Here is a 24,685-nt window from a genome sequence, read left to right as displayed (position 1 = left end):
TTCGGGAGCCGACAGAGAGTATAATCTACCCCGGGGGAGTAGTTCCGGAAGGAGATCAATACTACAGTCATACGACCGGTGTGGAGGGAGAGAAGTGGCCTTGGAACGACTGAACACCGTGCGCAGATCGTGATACTCCTCCGGCACCCCTGTCAAATCGCCAGGCTCCTCCTGTGAAGAAGAGACAGAGGAAACAGGAGGGATAGCAGACATTAAACAGGTTACATGACAAGAAACATTCCAGGATAGGATAGTATTACTAGACCAATTAATAGAAGGGTTATGGCGCACTAGCCAGGGATGACCCAAAACAACAGGTGTAAAAGGTGAACGAAAAATTAAAAAAGAAATGGTTTCGCTATGATTACCAGAGACAGTGAGGGTTAAAGGCAGCGTCTCACGCTGAATCTTGGGGAGAGAACTACCATCTAAAGCGAACAAGGCCCTGGGCTCCCCTAACTGTCTGAGAGGAATGTCATGTTCCCGAGCCCAGGTCTCGTCCATAAAACAGCCCTCCGCCCCAGAGTCTATCAAGGCACTGCAGGAAGCAGATGAACCGGGCCAGCGGAGATGGACCGGAAAGGTAGTGCGTGATCCAGAAGGAGAGGCCTGAGTAGTTGCGCTCACCAGTAGCCCTCCTCTTACTGATGAGCTCTGGCTTTTACTGGACATGAGGTGACAAAATGACCAGCGGAGCCGCAGTAGAGACAGAGGCGATTGGTGATTCTCCGTTCCCTCTCCTTGGCCGAGATGCGAATACCCCCCAGCTGCATAGGCTCAGCATCCGAGCCGGCGGAGGAGGGTGGCAGTGATGCGGCAGGTGGCAGTGATGTGGAGAGGGGAGCAACGGAGAACGTGAGCTCCTTTCCACGAGCTCGGCGACGAAGATCAAACCGTCGCTCTATGCGAATAGCGAGCTATTAAGGAGTCCAGACTGGAAGGAACCTCCCGGGAGAGGATCTCATCCTTAACCTCGACGTGGAGACCCTCCAGAAAACGAGCGAGCAAAGCCGGCTCGTTCCAGTCACTAGAGGCAGCGAGAGTGCGAAACTCAATAGAATAATCCGTTATGGATCTATTCCCCTGACATAGGGAAGACAGGGCCCTGGAAGCCTCCTCGCCAAAAACAGAACGGTCAAAAACCCGTATCATCTCCTCCTTAAAGTCCTGATACTGGTTAATACACTCAGCCCTCGCCTCCCAGACTGCCGTGCCCCACTCACGCGCCCGTCCGGTAAGGAGAGAAATGACGTAGGCGATGCGGGCTGCGCTCCTGGAGTAAGTGTTGGGCTGGAGAGAGAACACCACATCACACTGAGTGAGGAATGAGCGGCACTCAGTGGGCTCCCCAGAGTAACACGGCGGGTTGTTGATCCTGGGCTCCGGAGACTCGGAAACCCTGGAAGTGGGCGGTGGATCGAGGTGGAGTTGGTGAACCCGTCTTGAGAGGTCGGAGACTTGGACGGCCAGGGTCTCAACGGCATGTTGAGCAGCACACAATTCCTCCTCGTGTCTGCCTAGCATCGCTCCCTGGATCTCGACGGCGGAGTGAAAAGGGTCCGGAGCCGCTGGGTCCATTCTTGGTCTGATTCTTCTGTTATGAACTTGAGTGAAGACCCAAACGCGTTTTTAACAGAAAACAGAGTTCTTTAATAAAAAACAGGAATGGCATAAATCCTCTTCCAACGTAGTCAATGGAACAAAGAACGTAGTATAATGCAGGTTGCACCTGCCATGCAGACTCCGACAGGACAGGACAAGGTGGAAGCAAACGAGACGACAGCTTGCTTCTGGCATCAAAAAACACAAACAAGAATCAGACACTGAAAGTAGCAGGAACAGAGAAAGAAATAGAGACCTAATCAGAGGGGGAAGAGAGAACAGGTGGGGAAAGAGAGAATGAGCTAGTTAGGGGAAATGTAGAACAGCTGAGGGATGAGAGACAGAGAAGGTAACCTAAAAAGACCAGCAGAGAGAGAGAATGAAGAGAAAGGACAGGAACAGACATAACAAGACATGACACTTACTCTCCCTGTTTGTCAGTCTAGCAGCCTGCATTCTGTGTGTTTGTCTCTGTGTGTGTGTGGGGGGGGGATATCTTGTTTGTCCTGTCTGATGGGCCCGGTCTGGCCTAGCCTGCATTACGACAGCAGACACTGAAAGAGCATCAGTGTTACCTCTCAGGGGAAGAGACATCCACCCACCAGCAGGAGAAGGAGACAGAGGAAGAAAAGGAGGAGGAGACAGAGGAAGAAAAGGAGGAGGAGACAGAGGAAGAAAAGGAGGAGGAGACAGAGGAAGAAAAGGAGGAGGAGACAGAGGAAGAAAAGGAGGAGGAGACAGACAAAGAAAAGGAGGAGGAGACAGAGGAAGAAAAGGAGGAGGAGACAGATGAAGAAAAGGAGGAGGAGACAGAGGAAGAAATGGAGGAGGAGACAGAGGAAGAAAAGGAGGAGGAGACAGAGGAAGAAAAGGAGGAGGAGACAGATGAAGAAAAGGAGGAGGAGACAGAGGAAGAAATGGAGGAGGAGACAGAGGAAGAAAAGGAGGAGGAGACAGAGGAAGAAAAGGAGGAGGAGACAGAGGAAGAAAAGGAGGAGGAGACAGACGAAGAAAAGGAGAAGGAGAAGGTGAGCCTACATTATTGAAAGCCTGCCAATCTGATGGGGGAGGAGATGAGGAGATAGAGGAGGGGGAGGAGTGAGAGGAGGAGGTAGAGGAAAGGAAAAGGAGGTAGGATGTGGAAAAGTCATATGGTCTTCCTGTGGCTGTACCTGACAGCACTCGACCTCCTCAGGCCCCGCTGGAGGGGCTGAAAGCCCAGGCTAAGTTAAAGTCATCTCCCTTTGTCCCCTACAACAACGATCTCCAGCAGCCGGCCGGCCATTTAAAACGGTGATCCAAAGCTCACCCCACTGTCATCGACATATTCCCCTGGTGCCCAAAACCCTCAAAGCTTTTCCGCCCAGTCTAGAAGTCCCCAACTTCTGATTGACAGACATTAGTATGCATTAAAGTCACCATAGATCTAGTGGGAGTTCCCTGTGTAATGGCCAGATCACAGGAAATTGTCTGTTCATTCTGTACCTGGGCTCATTCTATGTCACTTTTAAAATAGGTAGTCCGCTCTTTTCAGCTTCAACTGATTTTGGTTAAATCTTCAAATTAAAACTTGTATTTATTTTGGTGTTCAGAAGTGCAATGGTTTCAACAGTATTTTAGAAGGGGATTGAGAAAATGTTTTTTCTCTTATACACATGGATTGGTTGTACAGGCAGGGTAGCCTAGTGGTTAGAGCATTGGACTAGTAACCGGAAGGTTGCAAGTTCAAACCCCTGAGCTAACAAGGTACAAATCTGTAGTTCTGCCCCTGAACAGGCAGTTAACCCACTGTTCCTAGGCCGTCATTGAAAATAAGAATTTGTTCTTAACTGACTTGCCTAGTTAAATAAAGGTAAAATAAATTAAAAAAAACAGGTAGTGTACAGGTAGGCTACTGTTGGTTGGCATATTCATCATAATTATACACCTTTTCCAGCTAATTCAACAATCAGCCATGGCCACTGGATCAGGGTTTCTTTGGTAAGAGGATACATGTTTCAGAGTAGCTTTGCTATTCTACTTTCTGCTAGTAGAAATAACACTGTTGAACCAGGGCGCCTTGTATTCTTCAAAGAAGCCTCAATGTCATGGGTTATTTTCTGTCAGAATGGATGCCACTTCAGCCAATGGCTTTTATCCTGAAATAAACAAGGACGTTTCACTGCACATTTGGATCCCTGATGAAACGTGTTATTTACTACACTCCATTAATTCATCACTGTTCATTGGCCTGGTTTAATACCAGTCATCTGTCTGTCAAAACACACACACACACGCACAAATACACACAAACACACACGCACAAATACACACAAATACACACGCACAAATACACACAAATACACACACATACACACACACATACACACAAACACACACACACACGCACAAATACACACACATACACACACATACACACACATACACACAAACACGCACAAATACACACACATACACACACATACACACACAAACACACACGCACACACGCACAATAACACACACTCACCCACGTACGAACACACACACAGACACACACACACCCATGCACGTGCACACACACACACAAAAACATACGCACAAATACACATACACACACGGATGGACGCACGCACACCAGACCCATGCACGCATGCGGGCACCCACCCACCCCCACACACGCATGCGCTTCAACACACATGTTTACGTTCACAGACTGAAGTGAGCATCTGCTCAGAAAAACACCCATATCTCCTACCAAGCCCCCACCATCCACCCCTTCTCTGTGTCCTCGTATGACCACAGCAGACCCCGTCTACCTCTTCTCTAGACCCCCGTCCATCAAAAATAATAACATGAGTAATAATATCATCCTTTGCAGAGTAAGTACAGTTGGGAGAAATACGTGAGAAAGAAACCTACGCCTCCCCTCCAACCCTCCTCTCTGTTTTCATGTGACCAGACCCCTTCTACCTCTTCTCTAGACCCCGTCCATCAAATATAATAATACTGTCTCATCCTTTGCTTTTCAATACAGTAAGTGCATTTGAGAGAAAGGTGGGCGGGAGGAACCTGAGCCTCCCCCTCCGACCCTCCACTGTATCCTGGTGTGACCAGACACCTCTGCAACCTCTCCCCTAAAGCCAAATCCATCAACATGTCATCCTTATAATGTTAACATAATGTCAACCTTATAATACTGTCATCCTTATAATGTCATCCTTATTATAATGTCATCCTTATCATAATGTCATCCTTATAATGTCATCCATCAACATAATGTCATCCTTATAATGTCATCCTTATAATAATGTCATCCTTATAATGTCATCCTTATTATAATGTCATCCTTATCATAATGTCATCCTTATAATGTCATCCATCAACATAATGTCATCCTTATAATAATGTCATCCATATAATACTGTCATCCTTATAATGTCATCCTTATAATGTCATCCTTATAATAATGTCATCCTTATAATGTCACCCTTATAATAATGTCATCCTTTCAATAATGTCATCCTTATAATGTCATCCATCAACATAATGTCATCCTTATAATAATGTCATCCTTATAATGTTAACATAATGTCAACCTTATAATACTGTCATCCTTATAATGTCATCCTTATCATAATGTCATCCTTATAATGTCATCCATCAACATAATGTCATCCTTATTATAATGTCATCCTTATCATAATGTCATCCTTATAATGTCATCCATCAACATAATGTCATCCTTATTATAATGTCATCCTTATCATAATGTCATCCTTATAATGTCATCCATCAACATAATGTCATCCTTATTATAATGTCATCCTTATCATACTGTCATCCTTATAATGTCATCCTTATCATAATGTCATCCTTATAATGTCATCCATATAATACTGTCATCCTTATAATGTCATCCTTATAATACTGCCATCCTTATAATGTCATCCTTATAATAATGTCATCCTTTCAATAATACCATCCTTAGAATAATGTCATCCCTCAACACAATGTCATCCTTATAATAATGTAATCCTAAAAATAATGTCATCCTTCAACATAATATCATCCTTATAATAATGTCATCCTTCAATATAATGCCATCCTTTTAATAATGTCATCCTTATAATAATGTCATCCATCAACATAATGTCATCCTTTTAATAATGTCATCCTTATAATAATGTCATCCATCAACATAATGTCATCCTTATAATAATGTCATCCTTATAATAATGTCATCCGTCAACATAATGTCTTCCTTATATTAATGTCATCCTTATAATAATGTTTTCCTTATATTGTCATCCGTTGTCACGGCCGTTGAAAGAAGTGGACCAAGGTGCAGCGTTAAGCGTACATTTTCCTTTTATTATAAAAATGACACCAACAAAACAACAAACAAGAAAACAACCGTGAAGCTTACAGGGCAAAATGCCACAAACAAAGTTAACTTCCCACACTGAAAGGAGGGATACCTAAGTATGGTTCCCAATCAGAGACAACGATAGACAGCTGTCCCTGATTGAGAACCATACCCGGCCAAATCATAGAAATACAACATCATAGAAATCAAAAACATAGAATGCCCACCTCAAATCACACCCTGACCAAACCAAATAGAGACATAAAAAGGCTCTATAAGGTCAGGGCGTGACATCCGTATCATAATTTCCTCCTTATTATAATGTCATCCTTATAATAATGTCATCCATCAACATTAAGTCATCCTTATAATAATGTCATCCATCAACATAAAGTCATCCTTATAAAGTCATCCTTATAATAATGTCATCCATCAACATAAAGTCATCCTTATGATAATGTCATCCATCAACATAAAGTCATCCTTATAGTCATCCTTATGATAATGTCATCCATCAACATAAAGTCATCCTTATAGTCATCCTTATGATAATGTCATCCATCAACATTAAGTCATCTTTATAATAATGTCATCCATCAACATAAAGTCATCCTTATAATAATGTCTTTCATCAACATAAAGTCATCCTTATAATAATGTAATCCTTATGATAATGTCATCCATCAACATAAAGTCATCCTTATAATAATGTCATCCATCACCATAAAGTCATCCTTATAATAATGTCATCCTTATAATAATGTCATCCATCAACATAAAGTCATCCTTATAATAATGTCATCCATCAACATAAAGTCATCCTTATAATAATGTCATCCTTATAATAATGTCATCCATCAACATAAAGTCATCCTTATAATAATGTCTTTCATCAACATAAAGTCATCATTTTAATAATGTCAATGAAAACATACTAGCCATCAAATACTAGCCACCAGATCAATGTGGAGCTATATACAGGGAGTACCAGATCAATGTGGAGCTATATACAGGGAGTACCAGATCAATGTGGAGCTATATACAGGGAGTACCAGTACCAGATCAATGTGGAGCTATATACAGGGAGTACCAGTACCAGATCAATGTGGAGCTATATACAGGGAGTACCAGTACCAGATCAATGTGGAGCTATATACAGGGAGTACCAGTACCAGATCAATGTGGAGCTATATACAGGGAGTACCAGTACCAGATCAATGTGGAGCTATATACAGGGAGTACCAGTACCAGATCAATGTGGAGATATATACAGGGAGTACCAGTACCAGATCAATGTGGAGCTATATACAGGGAGTACCAGTACCAGATCAATGTGGAGCTATATACAGGGAGTACCAGTACCAGATCAATGTGGAGCTATATACAGGGAGTACCAGTACCAGATCAATGTGGTCTGAGGTATTTGAGGTAAAGCAGGAAGGCAGGATAAATTGACTTGGCTTCAGGATAGATAATAATAAGAGTAAAATAAAGAACAGAGTAACAGCAGCCAATTCTGAGTGTAAAAGTGTGTTGTCAGTCTGCGTGTGTGTGTGTGTGTGTGTGTGTGTGTGTGTGTGTGTGTGTGTGTGTGTGTGTGTGTGTGTGTGTGTGTGTGTGTGTGTGTGTGTGTGTGTGTGTGTGCACAGTCTCTCCCTTCCATCTGTTGTATTGAGGGAGTTGTTAGTTAGTTAGTTACTTAGTTACTGAAGCATATATTTATCATCTCTCCTCTCTGGTCCTTAGTGTATTATAAAGGTTGTGGTCTGTGGGCTTCTGCTGAGCCTTATACTGAGATCATTACAAATGCTTTGGTACGGCATTTTACACATTTGAGTACTTGTGTAGAACTTACCTTAATCCTTAAGGGTTAAAGAGCTACATCCTATTAAGTTACTGCAAACTGTGAGCCTCTGATTGGGGTTATTCAGACCAGTGTTTCAGTGTTGTGTTATGAGACATCAGAGCCTCTGATTGGGGTTATTCAGACCAGTCAGTGTTTCAGTGTTGTGTTATGAGACATCAGAGCCTCTGATTGGGGTTATTCAGACCAGTGTTTCAGTGTTGTGTTATGAGACATCAGAGCCTTTGACTGGGGGTATTCAGACCAGTGTTTCAGTGTTGTGTTATGAGACATCAGAGCCTCTGATTGGGGTTATTCAGACCAGTGTTTCAGTGTTGTGTTATGAGACATCAGAGCCTCTGATTGGGGGTATTCAGACCAGTGTTTCAGTGTTGTGTTATGAGACATCAGAGCCTCTGATTGGGGGTATTCAGACCAGTGTTTCAGTGTTGTGTTATGAGACATCAGAGCCTTTGACTGGGGTTATTCAGACCAGTGTTTCAGTGTTGTGTTATGAGACATCAGAGCCTTTGACTGGGGTTATTCAGACCAGTCAGTGCTTCAGTGTATTCAGGACCTTGGAAAGCAGCCTGCAGTAAAGCAGTGTATCATGCTTAAGGATTGGCCCCTTTCTTTCAATTTTCATCTGAAAGGACATACCCAAATCTAACTGCCTGTAGCTCAGGCCCTGAAGCAAGGATATGCATGTTCTCTTCATTATCATTTGAAAGTAAACACTTTGAAGTTTGTGGAAATGTGAAAGGAATGTAGGAGAATATAACACATTAGATCTGGTGAAAGATAATACAAAGAAAAAAAAAATAATTTTGTACAATTATCTTTGAAATGCAAGAGAAAGGCCATAATGTATTATTCCAATCCAGTTGCAATTTAGATTTTGGCCACTAGATGGCCACTGGATGGCAGTGTTTGTGCAATGTTTTAGACTGATCCAGACTGATCCAATGAACTATTGCATTTACGTTCCAAATTTGGTATAAAGACTGCCCAAATGTGCCTAATTTGTTTATTAATAACTGTTCAAGTTCAAAACTGTGCACTCTCCTCAAATAACATCATGGCATTCTTTCACTGTAATAGCTACTGTAAATTGGACATTGCAGTTAGATTAACAAGAATTTAACCTTTCTGCCAATATCAGATATGTCCTGGGAAATGTTCTTGTTACTTACAACCTCATGCTAATCACATTAACCTACGTTAGCTCAACCGTCCCGCAGGGGACCCACCAATCCTGAAGAAGTTTTTAATATGGAATAGAATAGCCTAGTTTGTACTGTATGTACCATTAAGTAATAATGGTTTTATATCTATGGTTTTATATCTATGGTATGCACCTCATTCATGTTTAAGTTTAGTTTATGAGTTTCAAAAATATAGAATCACCTCATGAACTATATTGAATGACACAGACATTAATGTAAGGACTAGCACAGCCAGGGGAAGATGTTCACTCCTGACAAGGAGAGGGAGGGAGGGAGGGAGGGAAGAGAGAGAGAGAGGGAGGGAGGGAGGGAGGGAGGGAGGGAGGGAGGGGGGGAGAGAGAGAGAGAGTGAGTGAGAGAGAGAGAGAGAACGAGAGAGAGAGGGAACGAGGGAGGGAGGGAGGGAGGGAGGGAGGGAGGGAGGGAGGGAGGGAGGGAGGGAGGGAGGGAGGGAGGGAGGGAGGGAGGGAGGGAGGGAGGGAGGGAGGGAGGGAGGGAGGGAGGGAGGGAGGGAGGGAGAGAGAGAGAGAGAGAGAGAGAGAGAGAGAGAGGGAGGGAGGGAGGGAGGGAGGGAGGGAGGGAGGGAGGGAGGGAGGGAGGGAGGGAGGGAGGGGGAGGGAGGGAGGAGAGAGAGAGAGAGAGAGAGAGAGAGAGAGAGAGAGAGAGAGAGAGAGAGAGCGAGAGAGAGAGAGAGAGAGAGATTCTTTGAAGTTAAGAGATGCCATCTGCCCGACTGGAGGGGAGGCTATAGTGCAATACAGGGCTCATAGGGCTCTGGTAAAAAGTAGTGCACTGTGTAGGGAATAGGGTGCCATTTGGGAAACGGAGTGTGACCTCATGCCAAGTGAAGTGACACCAGGTGATTGTCAACCTGCTCATCTCTTCATCTCTTTGTTTAGGCATGAAGCTGACATGTAAAGAACACTATCTTGTACATGTTAATAGAATGCTTGTGAATATATCATGAATGTTTTGTGGTTAGAGTACTGTAGTAAACCATTACTGGGATGATGGAGACCTAATAGGTTTACTATATATCTAATCAGCATACTGGTCCCCTTTGATCGCTACAGAAATTGGTCGTCAAAGACCCCTCCTCAACGCAGGCAGGCAGGCAGGCAGGGCAGGGCATGGCATGGCATGGCATGGCAGGAATGGCAGAGAGAGAAAGGCAGGCAGGCACGAATGGCAGAGAGAGAAAGGCAGGCAGGCAGGCAGGCACGAATGGCAGAGAGAGAAAGGCAGGCAGGCAGGCACGCACGCACGCACGAATGGCAGAGAGAGAAAGCTGTGTATAGGGAAGTGGTTTTCTATTTTTGTGACCTCCATCTCTCTAGTAATTATCACTGTCACCATGGCAACCATTAGGCCAACTCTCACCACAAGCAGTATGTTGCAGACCTGGGTTCAAATACTATTTCCAATCAATTCAAATACTTGATCTATGTTTGATTGAGCTTGATTGGCGGATGCCCCCCGTTGATCCCAGTAAATGTACTCTTGTGGGGGTTCTCTATAGAACAAGGCTCAAACCCCTTCCAATCCTACACCGTTCATAGATCACTTCCTCTCTCACTCCCTCTCTCACTCTTCTGCCTGACTATAGAAAAGCGGTCTTCAGTAAATTCCAGACCAATAGTAGCTTACAACTTATTTCCAGGGGAGATTCAAAGAAACACATTCAATTGCTCACCTTTCTAGTGAAAGGTAGCAGTAGCCACTGCAGGAAGCTTGGTGGGTGACCTTCCTGCAGCCGAACGATAATGATGTTACCAGGAGGATTATTCAAATCCGTTTCAAGGCAAAGAGGTTGAATTGAGACATGTTGGTCAGTGATAATAACAAGCCTATGTCCTCCAAGTAGGCTGCTCTCTCTGCATCTGAACAAACTGATAGTGACATTCTTCCATTTCATAATTGTGTTAAAATGTCCATCTCTTCAGACACGCTATTGATCATTTATTCAAATGGCCGTTTCTGTTGATTTGTGTGTGTAAAAGTCCTCATCCTCCACCTTCTAATGCAGTCTGAGTAGAAAGCCCCCGCCTGGGGTCGTTGAGTTGACTAGCAAGTAAACACTGGCTCACAGCAACACGGAACCAATAGAATAGTCGCAAAAGTATAATCTCCGCTCATCTGGCACTCAAGGCAGGCTAAAACAAATGCTCAAAGTATTTGAAAGATATTGAATAGTATTTAAACCCAGATTTGATATCTTGCTGATTTAGTCCCGCATCAACGATTCCATGGATTCGTCTTCCTTTTGACCTGACCTACTGAAGAACTAATGTCTTCTTCGATAGGGAGATGGAAATGAATACAACACCGTGGCATTGTGTGCTATTTCTGAATTGGCAATGTGCCTGAGAGAGTAGGCAGACTTCAGGCACTTAAATGTTGTTCTCACTTCTCACCAAACTTGTTCTAACAGATATATCTAAAATTAGTCTCCTAAAATTGCAGGGAGCTCAGCAACACACTATCGCAGGCCCCACACTAGCATACCACTTAGAATGCTTCAAGACTATTACAATTTAAATTTGAACATTTTAGTCAGTTAGCAGAGGCTCTTATCCAGAGCGAGTCAAAATGCATCTTAAGATAGCTAGGTGGGACAACCACATTTCATGGTCATAGTAGGTACACTTTTCCTCAGTAAAGTAGCTATCAGCTAGTAAGGTCAGGGAAAATAATAAAAAGTCAAGTGTTAGTTAGGGCTAGCCCAATACATCGATAACTAATCACAATGCTAGCCCAATACATAGATAACTAATCACAATGCATTGTGATTAGTTATCGATGCATTGGGCTAGCATTGTGATTATTTATCGATGCATTGGGCTAGCATTGTGATTATTTATCGATGTATTGGACTAGCATTGTGATTATTTATCGATGTATTGGACTAGCATTGTAAGTGGTATGCTAGCGTGCATACTGAAACATACAGGCCTGTGTACTACATCCATATTGACTTCAGTACACCGTATGTGCAACTATCTAGCTCTGGGAAAATGTAGCTGTGATATATTGACTTCAGTATACAGTATGTACAACTATCTAGCTCTGGGAAAATGTAGCTGTGATATATTGACTTCAGTATACAGTATGTACAACTATCTAGCTCTGGGAAAATGTAGCTGTGATATATTGACTTCAGTATACAGTATGTACAACTATCTAGCTCTGGGAAAATGTAGCTGTGGCATGTTGACAGGCTTGTTGACAGGGCCAAATAGTCTTCATTGGGGAAATGACTATGGTAGACTGTGTCAGTTCCCAGCGGTTGTAGAGGGCAGAGAGGTTAACCAGGGGCTGTAAAACACAGCATCAACATAACCACACTGCTCCTGCCCTGCCTTGCCTGAATTCCCCTCTCGTTGCCAGTGTTCAACTCTCCAGAGGCCTGCTGAAGGCGAGAGTAACACAGTGGAAACGTAGTGTGAACTAGAAGTCTGTCATCAGACAGCAGGCGTCTCAGTGGAGGGACCCTACTGTAGTCCACTATGGCCTGGTGCCAGATCTGTTAGTGCTGTCTGTAGGGGTCTCAGTGGAGGGACCCTACTGTAGTCCACTATGGCCTGGTGCCAGATCTGTTAGTGCTGTCTGTAGGGGTCTCAGTGGAGGGACCCTACTGTAGTCCACTATGGCCTGGTGCCAGATCTGTTAGTGCTGTCTGTAGGGGTCTCAGTGGAGGGACCCTACTGTAGTCCACTATGGCATGGTGCCAGATCTGTGCAGGGGTACGAGGTAATGATGTACTTATACGTAGGGGTAAAGTGACTAGGCAACAGGATAGATAAGCAGTACAGAGTCGATGTGCAGGGGTACGAGGTAATGATGTACTTATACGTAGGGGTAAAGTGACTAGGCAACAGGATAGATAAGCAGTACAGAGTCGATGTGCAGGGGTACGAGGTAATGATGTACTTATACGTAGGGGTAAAGTGACTAGGCAACAGGATAGATAAGCAGTACAGAGTCGATGTGCAGGGGTACGAGGTAATGATGTACTTATACGTAGGGGTAAAGTGACTAGGCAACAGGATAGATAAGCAGTACAGAGTCGATGTGCAGGGGTACGAGGTAATTATGTACTTATATACGTAGGGGTAAAGTGACAGGTAGACTAACAGTGCTCACTTACTAGTCCCTTCCCAACAATGCAGAGTTAAAGATAAAGATACAAAATATATATTTTAAATAGAAATAGTGAAACGAGGAAAGAAAACACAATGAATAACAATAATGAGTAAATAAAATGGCTACATATAGGGAGTAGCAGTACAGAGTCGATGTGCAGGGGTACGAGGTAATTATGTACTTATATACGTAGGGGTAAAGTGACTAGGCAACAGGATAGATAAGCAGTACAGAGTCGATGTGCAGGGGTACGAGGTAATGATGTACTTATACGTAGGGGTAAAGTGACTAGGCAACAGGATAGATAAGCAGTACAGAGTCGATGTGCAGGGGTACGAGGTAATGATGTACATATATGTAGGGGTAAAGTGACTAGGCAACATGATAGATAAGCAGTACAGAGTCGATGTGCAGGGGTACGAGGTAATGATGTACTTATATACGTAGGGGTAAAGTGACTAGGCAACAGGATAGACAAGCAGTACAGAGTCGATGTGCAGGGGTACGAGGTAATTATGTACATATACGTAGGGGTAAAGTGACTAGGCAACAGGATAGATAAGCAGTACAGAGTCGAAGTGCAGGGGTACGAGGTAATGATGTACTTATACGTAGGGGTAAAGTGACTAGGCAACAGGATAGATAAGCAGTACAGAGTCGATGTGCAGGGGTACGAGGTAATGATGTACTTATACGTAGGGGTAAAGTGACTAGGCAACAGGATAGATAAGCAGTACAGAGTCGATGTGCAGGGGTACGAGGTAATGATGTACTTATACGTAGGGGTAAAGTGACTAGGCAACAGGATAGATAAGCAGTACAGAGTCGATGTGCAGGGGTACGAGGTAATGATGTACTTATACGTAGGGGTAAAGTGACTAGGCAACAGGATAGATAAGCAGTACAGAGTCGATGTGCAGGGGTACGAGGTAATGATGTACTTATACGTAGGGGTAAAGTGACTAGGCAACAGGATAGATAAGCAGTACAGAGTCGATGTGCAGGGGTACGAGGTAATTATGTACTTATATACGTAGGGGTAAAGTGACAGGTAGACTAACAGTGCTCACTTACTAGTCCCTTCCCAACAATGCAGAGTTAAAGATAAAGATACAAAATATATATTTTAAATAGAAATAGTGAAACGAGGAAAGAAAACACAATGAATAACAATAATGAGTAAATAAAATGGCTACATATAGGGAGTAGCAGTACAGAGTCGATGTGCAGGGGTACGAGGTAATTATGTACTTATATACGTAGGGGTAAAGTGACTAGGCAACAGGATAGATAAGCAGTACAGAGTCGATGTGCAGGGGTACGAGGTAATGATGTACTTATACGTAGGGGTAAAGTGACTAGGCAACAGGATAGATAAGCAGTACAGAGTCGATGTGCAGGGGTACGAGGTAATGATGTACATATATGTAGGGGTAAAGTGACTAGGCAACATGATAGATAAGCAGTACAGAGTCGATGTGCAGGGTACGAGGTAATGATGTACTTATATACGTAGGGGTAAAGTGACTAGGCAACAGGATAGACAAGCAGTACAGAGTCGATGTGCAGGGGTACGAGGTAATGATGTACTTATACGTAGGGGTAAAGTGACTAGGCAACAGGATAGATAAGCAGTACAGAGTCGATGTGCAGGGGTACGAGGTAATGATGTACTTATACGTAGGGGTAAAGTGACTAGGCAAAAGGATAGATAAGCAGTACAGAGTCGATGTGCAGGGGTACGAGGTAATGATGTACTTATACGTAGGGGTAAAGTGACTAGGCAACAGGATAGATAAGCAGTACAGAGTCGATGTGCAGGGGTACGAGGTAATGATGTACTTATACGTAGGGGTAAAGTGACTAGGCAACTGGATAGATAAGCAGTACAGAGTCGATGTGCAGGGGTACGAGGTAATTATGTACTTATATACGTAAGGGTAAAGTGACAGGTAGACTAACAGTGCTCACTTACTAGTCCCTTCCCAACAATGCAGAGTTAAAGATAAAGATACAAAATATATATTTTAAATAGAAATAGTGAAACGAGGAAAGAAAACACAATGAATAACAATAATGAGTAAATAAAATGGCTACATATAGGGAGTAGCAGTACAGAGTCGATGTGCAGGGGTACGAGGTAATTATGTACTTATATACGTAGGGGTAAAGTGACTAGGCAACAGGATAGATAAGCAGTACAGAGTCGATGTGCAGGGGTACGAGGTAATGATGTACATATATGTAGGGGTAAAGTGACTAGGCAACATGATAGATAAGCAGTACAGAGTCGATGTGCAGGGGTACGAGGTAATGATGTACTTATATACGTAGGGGTAAAGTGACTAGGCAACAGGATAGACAAGCAGTACAGAGTCGATGTGCAGGGGTACGAGGTAATGATGTACTTATACGTCGGGGTAAAGTGACTAGGCAACAGGATAGATAAGCAGTACAGAGTCGATGTGCAGGGGTACGAGGTAATGATGTACTTATACGTAGGGGTAAAGTGACTAGGCAACAGGATAGATAAGCAGTACAGAGTCGATGTGCAGGGGTACGAGGTAATGATGTACTTATACGTAGGGGTAAAGTGACTAGGCATCAGGATAGATAAGCAGTACAGAGTCGATGTGCAGGGGTACGAGGTAATGATGTACTTATACGTAGGGGTAAAGTGACTAGGCAACAGGATAGATAAGCAGTACAGAGTCGATGTGCAGGGGTACGAGGTAATGATGTACTTATACGTAGGGGTAAAGTGACTAGGCAACAGGATAGATAAGCAGTACAGAGTCGATGTGCAGGGGTACGAGGTAATGATGTACTTATACGTAGGGGTAAAGTGACTAGGCAACAGGATAGATAAGCAGTACAGAGTCGATGTGCAGGGGTACGAGGTAATTATGTACTTATACGTAGGGGTAAAGTGAGTGTGTGAGTGAGTGAGTGAGTGAGTGTGAGTGAGTGAGTGAGTGAGTGAGTGAGTGAGTGAGTGAGTGAGTGAGTGAGTGAGTGAGTGAGTGAGTGAGTGAGTGAGTGTGTGTGTGTGTGTGTGTGTGTGTGTGTGTGTGTGTGTGTGTCAGTATGCGTGTGTGTGCATGTCATGTGTGTGTTAATGGATGTAGTGTGCGTGTAATGCTTGTTGAGGTGTCAGTGTATGTGAGTGGGTGGAGTAGGTGTGAGTGAGTGGGTGGAGTAGGTGTGAGTGAGTGGGTGGAGTAGGTGTGAGTGAGTGGGTGGAGTAGGTGTGAGTGAGTGGGTGGAGTAGGTGTGAGTGAGTGGGTGGAGTAGGTGTGAGTGAGTGGGTGGAATAGGTGTCAGTGTATGTGAGTGTGTGGAGTAGGTGTGAGTGAGTGGGTGGAGTAGGTGTGAGTGAGTGGGTGGAGTAGGTGTGAGTGAGTTGGTTGAGTCCAGAGTCAGTGCAAGAGATTCTGGTACCAGGCCACAAGACAACACAAACAGTTGCTGTTGTTCTGGGATTGATTTGCACCTTTCGCACCAAAGTACGTTAATCTCCAAGAGACAGAATGTGTCTCCTTCCTGGGCGGTATGACGGCTGCGTTGTCCCATGGTGATACAGTGAATTATAAGTGATATAATCTGTCTGTAAACAATTGTTGGAAAAATGACATCCCTAACACATTATAATATATATCATGTACCATACATCTCCCAACAAGACATCCCTAACCCAGTCTAATATATATAATGTACCATACATCTCCCAACAAGACATCCCTAACCCAGTCTAATATATATATCATGTACCATACATCTCCCAACAAGACATCCCTACTCCAGTCTAATATATATATATAATGTACCATACATCTCTCAACAAGACATCACTAACACAGTATTATATATATCATGTACCACACATCTCCCAACAAGACATCCCTAACACAGTCTAATATATATACCATGTACCATACATCTCCCAACAAGACTTCCCTAACACAGTATAATATATATCATGTACCATACATCTCCCAACAAGACATCCCTAACCCAGTCTATTATATATAATGTACCATACATCTCCCAACAAGACATCCCTAACACATTATAATATATATCATGTACCATACATATCTTAACAAGACATCCCTAACACAGTATAATATATATAATGTACCATACATCTCCCAACAAGACATCCCTAACACATTATAATATATATCATGTACCATACATCTCTTAACAAGACACCACTAACACAGTATAATATATATCATGTACCATACATCTCCCAACAAGACATCCCTAACACATTATAATATATATCATGTACCATACATCTCTCAACAAGACTTCCCTAACACAGTATAATATATATCATGTACCATACATCTCCCAACAAGACTTCCCTACTCCAGTCTAATATATATATAATGTACCATACATCTCCCAACAAGACTTCCCTAACACAGTATAATATATATCATGTACCATACATCTCCCAACAAGACATCCCTAACCCAGTCTAATATATATATAATGTACCATACATCTCCCAACAAGACATCCCTAACCCAGTCTAATATATATATAATGTACCATACATCTCCCAACAAGACATCCCTAACACAGTATAATATATATAATGTACCATACATCTCCCAACAAGACATCCCTAACATTGTACTTTTTCTGGTAGGTGAAGAAAACTTCCAAAATAATGATAAAGCTGGAAGACGTTTAGGTACCGTGTAGGGTACATCTTGTCAGAGCAATTGAGAATATACCATGGCAACCTATAAATGGAGAACACGTTGTGATAGACTCAGACGTTAACGCCGTAAGGCTTGTAGCTTTATGTTTCGTTTCATGTGATATACAAGAGCCTTAGAACACTATTGGCTATTGAAAGATGGGGGAAAAAGCTGACCCAAAAAGCCAAGATAGACAATGTAATGTAAGCTAACGTGAAACCAATAGGCCTCCAGCAACGTTGTGAAAGATTGGCTGTTCATCCATCCACAGTACATGTAATAAGTCTTGTTTTCAGCTCAGTGAAGTCAGAGTCCATTACTGTTTAGAATACTAGTAATCCTTCCATTCATCCGTTCATCAAACAATGAGGATGTTATGCAGTGAAAGGCAACATGTCAAAGTTGTTGAGTTGATTTAACTGGGGGAACCACTAACCCCATGCTGGTCTCTCAAAGGAACAACACAAATGGACCTATTTTTAAGTGTAGTGATCTCAGCCAGCCTGTTTGTGAGTACTGCAAGCTCTGGGGTCTGTAAAAACCACAAAGAAAACATTTCTGAGCATAGCCTAAAGGTCCCTCTGGTCAGGATGTCTGTTGTAGAAGGACGTTGAGTGTCTCTCATAGTGAGAAAGGTATTCTTCAGTCTCTATCCATCGCAAAGGACCACAACAATGGAATAGAAAACTGGACAAACAAGAATAAACAAACGTGACCTGTGCAGAATATTGACATATTAAGTCACTTCCTAAGTGTGTTCTAAAACAGAAACAGAAACTTGACTGTACATTTGTATGTGTGTATTGTTTTGTATTGGAAGTTTTACTGCACTGTTGGAGTTAGAAATATAAACATTTGAACCTGCAATAAACAACATCTGAAAATATATGTGTATGAACCAATAAACTGTGATTTGATTTGAGCCTTGTATTGTTTTCCCGTGTCAGTATTTCTGTCCCACCTTTGACCCCCTATCTGAAATGAAAGATGACCTTCGGTGTCTTATGAAAAACCTATCAAAGAAAGCCTGTGGAAGGAATCGGCTCATTGTTCCATAACTCAACAAAACCACACAATAACAAAGGATGACCATAAAAGAAGAGTTATTACTGTAGGACCAGTTGTCATTTCCTCCAAGGTGATGCTAGGTAAAGACTTCTACATAGGCTGTGTTAACACAGGAAGCCCAAGTCTGATCTTTCGCCACAAAATTGGTCTTTTGACCAATCAGTCCGATATTTAGCCAAAAAAATGGGCAAAAGATCAGAATTGGGCTGCTTCTGTAAACACATCCATAGTGCTTGTTATTTCTTCTCCAGGTCCTTCCCATCTGTTGTGTGTGTTTCATGTTCCCACCTGGAACAGATGTGATTCATGTCACATTGCAGTGCATTCTTGGACCAACCAACCAACCAACCATCCGATAATTGAGCTGCTTCAGAGAATGAAGAGGGTGTATCAGTGTACAGGGGAGAGTTAACATCTTAATACCAGTCTTTCTATCTACAGTATGTATCCCAGGGATCACCACTGTGTATGGAGATAGAAAGACTGGTGTTAAGATGTTAACTCTCCACTATCTACAGTATGTATCCCAGGGATCACCACTGTGTATGGAGATAGTGGAGAGTTAACATCTTAACACCAGTCTTTTTATCTATAGTATGTATCCCATGGATCACCACTGTGTATGGAGATAGTGGAGAGTTAACACCAGTCTTTTAATCTATAGTATGTATCCCAGGGATCATCACTGTGTATGGAGATAGTGGAGAGTTAACATCTTAACACCAGTCTTTTTATCTATAGTATGTATCCCAGGGATCACCACTGTGTATGGAGATAGTGGAGAGTTAACATCTTAACACCAGTCTTTTTATCTATAGTATGTAGCCCAGGGATCACCACTATGCTGACCCTTCATATTGTATATATGTGTACAGGCATTAGTACTAGAAGCCATTGATTAAGCGTCACCGTGGTGATGACTAGAAGGTAAATAAATACTAAAGCCTGCGATGAGTCAGCACTTTTTTATATATACTGTACTGAAGCCAGCTACATGCCATCTTGTAGGCTAATAATGACCAGTGACAGATTCAATCGATGCACTGGTATCTAGTGCAGTGATGAAAAGTGCATGGCACACAAAATAAGATGGGCCAACCTCTTTATTATCAACAGTTTTAAAGAGGACACAATAAATATCACTAATGTCTAGTCCTTGAAAAACAAATGGCTACGCCAACCCCAAGTTGGAGGTTCAAAGCAATCCCTGAATTAACGCTAGAAATTGATAGATTAACAACATAAACATAGCAATAGTCAATTCAGAATTCATAATTTATTCCAAATTCATAAAGTAAATTGACATCGTGATCAGTAGTCAAGTGATATTATGCTCAGTTCATGTTAAGATAACTTTACAGAAAATCAATACATCAACGCAACAACAGTTAGTCAAGTTAAGCCCAAACAAACACCACCAAAATCAGGGATAAGAGAATATATATTTTAACTCAGCAATGTGCATTATCAATATGGTATCAAATACATGTCCATATTTGTTGCTGTAAGTTAACATGCTGAATGTGCTAAGTTAGTAATCTTAAAAATAATAAATCTGTTAAAGGCTAAAATAAACATTTATCCAGCCATATATTACAGAAATGTACATGTCAACAAAAATGTGCTGAGTTCAAATAAATAAGAAACAAAGTAATCCTGGACTATGTTTCCCCAACAACATCTTGTCTTTTCAGGATCCAAAACATCCAGTACCACAGGCTTGTTGAATAACTCACCGTTTGGTTCTCAACCAGGGATCTTTCTTAGGGTTGGAAAATGTTGGGATCTTTCCACAAATCACATGGTTTTTCTGTCTTTTTCATCCCCATTTGAAGATTCCCAGAATAGTGAGGGAAATAAGCAGGAAATTCAGAATCATTTCATTTTGGAAAATATACCAGAATTTTGCAACACTAAATCTTTCTTTTTGGAAAAACATAAAGATATGGAATTGGTGGAGATGACATTTGAAACAACAGGCACATACCCATAGTAACACAAACAGGGTTGCATCTCAAATGGAACACTATTCCCTATTTAGTGCACTACTTTTGACCAGGGTCCAATAGGGCTTTGGTCAAAAGAAGTGCACTATATTTGAAATAGGGTGCCATTTGGGATACATTCAGGGTTTACATACTGCTTTGAACAAAGACACTTGACTGAACAAAAAACAAAAAGTTGCCCTAATAGAAAAAAGCTACCTCCCAACACCCTCTCCCATTATAATACATCAGTATCAACACAACGTTGTGGAATATTAACCAATCTCAGGCAGAAACCAGAAAACAACAGTTCAAATTAAAGTTTTACTGCCTTGTATGAACAATCCAAATGTCATATTCTTATGTTATAGCAAACCAGCTGTAACAGAAACCAATCCGGTTTAAATGTCTCCTGGTCTATGCAGGTAGCAGACCTGGGTCATATTCATTAGGGCACACTGTTTAAAATGTTTTAAAATATTTCAATTGTATTTGATTAAGCTTGCCTTTTGCAGGTGAACCCATAGAAAAGTCCAGAACATGCAAACCCCGCCCACCCGGCACTCCCAGGCAGGCTAAAGCAAATGCTCAAAAGTATTTAAAACATTTCAAATAGTATTTGAACCCAGGTCTGGCAGGCTGTGGTCTTGTCAGTGAATGTATTCGTCTTCACTCATGTCAGAGTCATCTGCCTCCACCTCTCCTTCGATCACTGATTTCCTTCCCTTACAACATGACACCAACAGGCCGATGAGGAAAACCTACAGGGGGAAAACATGGAAAGTTACAATCAATCAATCAATCAAACACCACCAGGTCAATGAGGAGAACCTACAGGTGGAAAACATGGACATTTACAATCAAACACCACCAGGTCAATGAGGAGAACCTACAGGTGGAAAACATGGACATGTACAATCAAACACCACCAGGTTAATGAGGAGAACCTACAGGTGGAAAACATGGACATTTACAATCAATCAAACACCACCCGGTCAATGAGGAGAACCTACAGGTGGAAAACATGGACATTTACAATCAAACACCACCAGGCCAATGAGGAGAACCTACAGGTGGAAAACATGGACATTTACAATCAAACACCACGTTTAAATTAGTACGCAGTTAAAATACATGAGTACGCGGTTTAAGTAAATGAGTACTGTTTAAGTAAATGAGTACGCAGTTTAAGTAAATGAGTACGCAGATTAAGTAAATGAGTACGCAGATTAAGTAAATGAGTACGCGGTTTAAGTAAATTGGTTTGCGGTTTAAGTAAATGAGTATGCAGTTTAAGTAAATGAGTACGCAGTTTAAATTAGTACGCAGTTAAAATACATGAGTACGCGGTTTAAGTAAATGAGTATGCGGTTTAAGTAAATGAGGATGCGGTTTAAGTAAATGAGGATGCGGTTTAAGTAAATGAGTACGCAGTTTAAGTAAATGAGTACGCAGTTTAAGTAAATGAGTATGCAGTTTAAGTAAATGAGTATGCGGTTTAAATGAGTATGCAGTTTAAGTAAATGAGTATGCAGTTTAAGTAAATGAGTATGCGGTTTAAATGAGTACACAGTTTATGTAAATGTGTACGCGGTTTAAGTAAATTGGTTTGCAGTTTAAGTAAATTAGTACGCAGTTTAAGTACTTGAGTGTGCAGTTTAAGTAAATTAGTATATGGGTTAAGTAAATGAGCATGCGGTTTAAGTTAATGAGTATACGGTTTAAATAAATGCGTATGCAGTTTAAGTAGGACACTAGTATGGCGGTCATCTTTAATGTCCAAACAATTTAACCAATCAATCAATTAATTGCAGTTATAATTCTAGCAGACTCAGCAGTACTCAGTAAATCTGATCTGCCTTTACACTATAAATTGCACTGACACTATCTGTGACATTTTTGCAAGAACATTGGAAACTCAAAGATTTGGTTGACAACACATACCCCGATAAACACCCAGTTACCAAAGTAGTAGATGGTACTGAAGAACCAGAACTTGTGGAGGAAAAGGTACGACCTCGTCACTGTGCATTCGTCTGAAAAAGTGAGAAACAAAAAAATTGAAAGAACATAATTGAGTCTTTGCTAACACTGCATTAGTTTGACATCAGGAGATAATCTTAGTTCTCTAAACTTAGTTTAGACTTCAAGTGTTGTGTGTTTGGAATGGCAAATGTATATTAAATGACACAAAAACAAGCATATATTTATATGTATATTTATATGTTACAACAGCACAACATGGCCAGCCTTAGGAGTTCACTGAAGTTACTATGGCTGCGTTTACACAGGCAGCCCAATTCTGATAATTTTTTAAATAATTGGTCTATTGACCAGGCTTGCCTGTGAAAATGCAGCCATTATGTTTTTAAAATGTTAAAGGATCTTATTCTGGGAGCAATTAACGGCATTATACTAACTGGTAGTGACCCAACACAACCACCATTACAAGGTAGCCCCAAGAGACGCCTCCGACATTAATTACAGGCCCTGCAGCATCCGTTTGATCCATGATGTTAATGCAACAGTTAATGGGATGGAAGTAGGAGCCATTATCAACAAAATGCAGTAAAAAGAACAGGCAGACCAGAAATGGACATTCTAATGGTTGTCATTGAGATTGATATTCTAATGGTTGTCGGTTTCAGAACTAATAGGGACCTTCTTACGCTTTTAGAAAGGAAAGTAACACGGAAATAGGGAAATAAGAACCTAGCATCCTACTGCATGTATTTTAGACTACCATCATACAATGCAACAGTTAATGGCATGTAAGTAAAGCACTCAATAAACCAAATAACAGAAATCTGCATGTACTTAGCATACGAATGCTTTCAGTACCTTCTTATGAGTCAGAAAGGGGTTTGACATTATAACTCCAAAAGCAGGGAAGGGAGATAAACAGCAGAACTTGGTGTGAATCCAGCATCATAATGCATTTATATTAGACTACGTTCTTATGTATGAGTCAGTGTGTGAGGGTTGGAGAACTGGCAAAGTAACAACTAACTAACTACACTGTGTCCACGGGCGATATTCTCAATCCAAGGCGAGGCAGATGGAACAGGTTTAAGTGAAAATTAAGTTTACATCAAGTGTCACTGCGAGGTTAAGATGAAGCAGTGTGATTGGACCCTGTAAAAGGATTTCGGAGGGGGGGTGGAACATCTTCAGGCCATTATTATATTTGAATATCTTTGCTTTTAGTCAATGTTATTATTCTAGTTATGAGTTGACTTAAAATGAGAGTTCTTCACTACAGTATGTAGCAATGTATTCCATGAAATGGGAATATGGAGTTATTCACTTGTAGGTTTTGTTTTCCATGTTGAAGAAACGTTGTTGTCAGAAACAACAGGGTGAGTTGGAAGGTTTCAACTGTCAATGAAAGTCCATAAGAAACACAGAGTGGCAGTGTGTGTACGATTGTGTGACAAAGCAATCACTTGCAGTGTGGTCAGGTGCCACAAAGAGGGACTTAGGGAAATTGCAGTTGGCTCAGAACAGGGCAGCATGGCTGTCTCAGAACAGGGCAGCATGGCTGTCTCAGAACAGGGCAGCATGGCTGTCTCAGAACAGGGCAGCATGGCTGGCACTTAAAAGTACACGGAGAGCTAACATTAATAATATGCATGTCAATCTCCCCTGGCTCAAAGTGGAGGAGAGATTGACTTCATCACTACTTGTTTTTGTAAGAAGTGTTGACAAGTTGAATGTACCAAGGTGTCTGTCTAAACAACGAGCACACAGCT

At 41.8% G+C, this 24,685-nt stretch overlaps 1 long non-coding RNA gene across 1 annotated transcript; it reads right to left on the bottom strand.

Moving 5' to 3' along the window:
- Positions 1–20,205: 20,205 nt before the first annotated feature.
- Positions 20,206–23,901, bottom strand: LOC135528676 (uncharacterized). Its single transcript, XR_010453570.1, has 2 exons — positions 22,878–23,901; positions 20,206–21,694 (listed from the first exon to the last, which is right to left on the bottom strand). It is a non-coding gene; the product is annotated as an uncharacterized LOC135528676 (long non-coding RNA).
- Positions 23,902–24,685: the final 784 nt, after the last annotated feature.

The sequence above is a fragment of the Oncorhynchus masou genome, unplaced genomic scaffold, assembly GCF_036934945.1.
Source record: "Oncorhynchus masou masou isolate Uvic2021 unplaced genomic scaffold, UVic_Omas_1.1 unplaced_scaffold_1013, whole genome shotgun sequence".
NCBI classification, from domain to species: Eukaryota; Metazoa; Chordata; class Actinopteri; order Salmoniformes; family Salmonidae; genus Oncorhynchus; species Oncorhynchus masou.
Note: the sequence above shows the minus strand (reverse complement) of the source record. Positions and strands in the feature narration are given on the sequence as shown.